Source organism: Zosterops lateralis (genome assembly GCF_965231275.1).
Source record: "Zosterops lateralis genome assembly, chromosome: 1".
In the NCBI taxonomy this organism is placed as follows: domain Eukaryota; kingdom Metazoa; phylum Chordata; class Aves; order Passeriformes; family Zosteropidae; genus Zosterops; species Zosterops lateralis.
This window is the reverse complement of record NC_139762.1, coordinates 5,822,539-5,827,500: the sequence shown is the minus strand read 5'-3', so window position 1 is coordinate 5,827,500 and position 4,962 is coordinate 5,822,539. Positions and strand designations below refer to the sequence as shown.

At 42.5% G+C, this 4,962-nt stretch overlaps 1 long non-coding RNA gene across 1 annotated transcript; it reads right to left on the bottom strand.

Moving 5' to 3' along the window:
- Positions 1-646: 646 nt before the first annotated feature.
- LOC310918012 lies at positions 647-3,662 on the bottom strand. Its single transcript, XR_014591541.1, has 3 exons — positions 3,587-3,662; positions 3,228-3,260; positions 647-735 (listed from the first exon to the last, which is right to left on the bottom strand). It is a non-coding gene; the product is annotated as an uncharacterized lncRNA (long non-coding RNA).
- Positions 3,663-4,962: the final 1,300 nt, after the last annotated feature.

Below are 4,962 nucleotides of genomic sequence, written 5' to 3'. Positions count from 1 at the left end.
TGCTGTGGTCTGATTCCCAGTGTGTAGCCAAAGGCATTTCTGTGACTGAGTCTTTAAATATGGGGGGGGGAAACAGAATGGGGATGGACCTTGGGGATGCTGCAATAAGCACCGTGACATTTTGACACCATGGGAGTCCTTTGGTCATTGGGCCTCCTGGAAACAGCCAAACATCCCAGGAATGGCTGTGGGGAAGTGCCTGGAGCATTTCAGCCAAGATGAAGCTCTTGGACACGAAGGAGAGTTCTTCAAAGACACAAAAGGAAACTTAACTCCTCTTGAATTTCATGCTTTGGAAAATCTACCTAGCCATAGTATTTTTTGCTTGACAGGCAAACTTAGGCTCGGGTTTCTCCTTGTTAAAATAAGCTTGACAAACTAATTAATTAAAAAAATCCAGCTATCATGTTCTGCTCTTGCATGTGACACAGTAACCATTAAGGCATTAGGAGATAAATTTATCTGAGCTCAGAGGGAGGAAGTTCCAGGTTGTTCCTGGTTTACATTAAATAGTAGGTCAGCCTGGTAAAGTATAAAGTTAAGCACACAAATAAGTCTCACCAGGACTAGGGAAAACATTATTGTGATTAAATATGTCATTAAGTGATGACTCAGAAGTGCCAGACTAGAGGACACGGCAGAAATACTCCAGATTTATTTCCTCTATTTTTCCATTTGGATGAGCACATCCAGGGGTTCAGGCACACCGTGGAATTCAAGTAAATCCTGCAGAACCTGAAAGGCAAAATGACGAAACACAGTGGAGACAATGTCCATGACCTGGCAGATAAAGACTGACCTGCAGAAGAACTGATTTAGCTGTGAATTTTCCATCAGGTGATCATTCAATCCTGGCTTTCCAAGAGTCCAAGAGTCAGAATAGGCTACTTCCTAGTCCCTTAGATATCTTCTGGAATCTGGGCAAATATAAACCTAATAGATTTACATTTCGTATAGGTTTATTCATTGTATGGCCTGGAGAAAATAATTCTTAGGTTTATCACTTAACTGTATATAATTTAGAAAAAAAAAAAAGAAACACATGTCATTTAAAAAATAATTTTATAGATGGAAAATCAAATACAAACCTTAGAAAAAGTTTTTTGGGATTGACAGTTCTTATTGTTGGAAAAATAAACAAGCAAATAAATTAATATTGTTTCTAATACAAATTTGTCCATCTCAATTTTTTTGATGTCAAATCTTATTATGCCCATGTCAGAATATCCTTCTACATCTTTTGATGTCCTGCCAGAATCAAGCCACCTCTTAGCTGTTTCCTTGCTTTCCTACACATCCTGAGGGCCCTTTAATCCTTTCAGTGCAAGCCAGATATATATTTAAATCCTGTCATCAGTCCCGTGACTTCCTTCCAATTCATTAACATTTCTTCAATTTGCCCTCTAAAGGAAGGTATTCTCCAAAATTTTTGCTTCCTGGGACGCTGTGCTGCACAGCAAATGTGAACAGAAAATCTTCATTGCTCAAAAGATAGATGTACAATATATATTAAATATTGATTCCCTGCAATGAGCACAGCAACCAATCCAGGGTGCCACTGCCCCAATCTCTTCTTTCTTTGGCAGTTCCCAGATTTCCCCATCAGTTGCAGACAGTAATAACATGTTTTCCTCTAGAATATCAGTAAAAGAGGTTGAAGTATAAGACCCAAACAACTCTGCAAAACACCACTGGAAGCACAGGAGCTCAATGAACTGTCTCCTGTTGCAATTAGAGTTTGAGATCTATCAAATGTCCAGTTCTTAACAGATTTTACGTATGCCAAGTGGATTTAATCAGCTTAAAATACCTTGTGCTACTGATACCTTTATAAAGTGCCAACTCTATTAGCACTGTTGTCCCTACCAACAGGGAAAAGGTAAGTTTACTTTGACAGGATCTCCTTTCCATGAACCAGTGCTGATTGGTATTGACTACATTAGTGTCTTTATTAATCTGGTACATTTGAACTGATGTACTTATCAGCGGTTTATTATTGTGCTAGAATTGATACAGTCTCCAATTGTAACTCGCAGACACTCTGGAAATAATGAAATTCAATACTAATAGCCCTCGGGTAGCTTGGTGAAAATCCTGGGGTTCAAGTTATCCATTTAGCTTGAGTCACTTGCTGCCTAATGACCACAACAAGTATTGGTGGAGCGGAGGTATTTAATTTTCAACACACAATAAGACTCTGTCACTGGGCTGTTTCACCAATACAGCACAGAGGTAGTCACTGAACAATTCTTCCCTCTGTCCTTTTGCCTCCTTTATCAATATATTACAGTTTCTTACTCCTCTTTTTTACTTATTGTTGAAATAACCTATTCATTCCTCTGACTTTCTTTGACTCTGTCAGTGGTGACCCAGACATTACCCTATAGGTCGTGCATATGCATTTTGGGGAAGAGGCAAAATATGCTTCACTGAACTTGTAATTATCAGTCACATTTTCCCTTAAATTATTTCTTTTAACTTTTTTGGCCTGTAATTGATATCAGCCTTAGGAAGCTGGCCATTTTTAGCAGCTCAATGTGCATGTAGTGTGCCCACATGTGTGTGTACATGCATGTGGATTTTCTCCTCAATCTCCTGCTTTTTGTGTGCACATTAGACAACTTCCATACTCCCAGTTCAATCCCTGCTTCTGTTTAATTCAGGCAGTAAAGGAGTAGCTGGAGATGTCCTAGGAAGATAAAGGAACTGGGTTTAGGAGCTGTAAAAGCCAAACATCTGCTGGAAAGCAGGACACTCCTCCCATGGCAGAAGCTGGTCCTGGATACCTGCCAGCTTCTCCTGCTTTCCCACACCAGGATTTTTTCAGCTGTCCCTGCAGCAGCAACTTTAATTTCGAGGAGAGCAGAAGAACTCAGAGGTGTCTCAGAGGGGTATTCCCCCTATTCCCATGTGCTGTTGGGAACTTCTTAAATCTCCTTAGAGCAACTTTGACAGTTAGAATTGATACTCCTATAAATACGTATTCCTATACATATTCTTCTTTTCCTTACCTTACTAATAAAATACTTGTTCCCTGACTGGAAAATCACCTTACTTCCATGGAGGAGGAGCTTCAAAAGTAGACCAGGTTAATTACAGGTATGACCTAAAGGTTCAAGGTGCCTTGGCATGGTGTCAAGAGCCAGCATAAAGGAACATCCTTCCTTTGGAAAAATCAGTGTTGAATAAAGACCTCATATGCAATATACCTGAAGGTAACCACTCACCTGGGACCAGTGGAATCCCTATCCAGGCAGCACCTGTAGTAGTGCAGAAATAAATTTAAATGAAATGGCTACATTTAGATTTTTTTTTTTTTTTTTTTTTTTTTTTTTTTTTTTTTTTTGTCTGTGAGCTGAATCTCATCCCACCATGCCTTATTTCCAGCCACGCTTTGCCCTTGAATTATCACATCTACATCCTGTTATTCTGAGTAGAGCCTTTCAGAGATCTCTGCTAACCAAAGGTGCCTCACCACCACCTTGGTGTCCTCTCCCCTTCTCATGCTTTCCATGGGTTCCCCATTCCTGTTTGTCTGGAAAAATCCACATTTCTCAGGTGCCCCAGACCAGCCCTGTGATTTCACCTGGACATGTGTCCCAGTCCATCCATCTGTAGGGGACAACTAAGCTGGCACTGCTTGAGCCTCACAAATGCCTTGGCCTCAGAGGGCTCATTGATACTTGACGCAGTCTGGGGGACAGCCCCGATTCATGGTGACACTCAGTGAGTGCCCCACGAGCTTTCCTAAACCATTGGGTGTCATCAGTAACGTCAACAAGAGAAAGGTCAGCACATTTTGTGGGCAGATCTCTGACCTCCTGGGCAGCTCATGATTTCCCAATGCTGCTGTGCTGTGACAACAGTGATACATTAACTTGATAAGCTTGTGCAGGTTTGGCCTGGGGAACTCTCTCCAGCTGTTTGTCTTCTGCCATTCCTTTTCTTGTTAGGCCTGGGAAGAAACTGAGTTTTCAGAGAATTCTATTGTTGCTGTAAAACATAATTTGCTCTGCTGCAGAGCAAGCCAGGCAGAGTGAGCTGTGACTCTTTTCCTTCCTTGCTGGCTGCCCTGTCTGGCATCACTTTCCCTCATAAGCTGGGCTCTTAAGTGGAGACAGTGCATCCAAGGTGAGGATATTACCTCAAACCTCCTCTCTATAAATAGGCCTGGCTGCCGCCCCGAGGTTCCTTGTTCTGCTGTCAGAATATGGCTAAATGGCCACTTACGAATTCCAACGTGCTTGATGTGGAGATTACAGCTGCTATCCAAAACAAAGGAGCTTTCTCTCTCACTACGTGCTGCTCCCTTTATGAGGCAGTTTGGAAAACTCCCGTCTCTTGAGAGGGTTTAATCCATGCCCTGGTGCTTCTTTTGTGCAAGGACAACGCGGCTTCCTCCAGACCTAAATGAAAACAGGACCCTTGAGTGTCTGTCAGAATATGTTTGGTGCCCTGAAAATCACAGGGGAGGAAAGGTCTGATCCCTGCAGGCTCACCTATGAAGCAAAAGGAAAAGATGCAGAGTTATGTCAGTACAGTGCAGGAATGCCAGCCTGGAATGGCCTCAGTGCAGGAGTGTGGCATTGCCTCTGTACCCCCCAGGAGCCAAAGGAAAGAGGCTTAGTTTGGGCTCAGGACTGTGCTGATGTACCAGTTGTGGTAGTGAGGATGCCTGTGAGTTGTGATTAGGCTGAAGGTGGCTGATGAATGTTGGTTGCTACAAAAAGGGGAGGTTTTGCAAAGAAAATGATTTGTCCAGTGCCTCTGCACAGCTGCGTTATCTCACGGGCATTTTAGCAGAGCCAAAGAAAGCTGTATTTCTCTAGTACTTTGTCCTTACACTATTTTTTCCTGCTTGAGGCATTTTTCAAAGGAAGTGGGAATGGCTGTGTTCTCTTGATGGATGTGGGAACTGGGAGATCGGGTGAAGAGGTGTTTCCTCCTGTCCCCCAGCAAGTC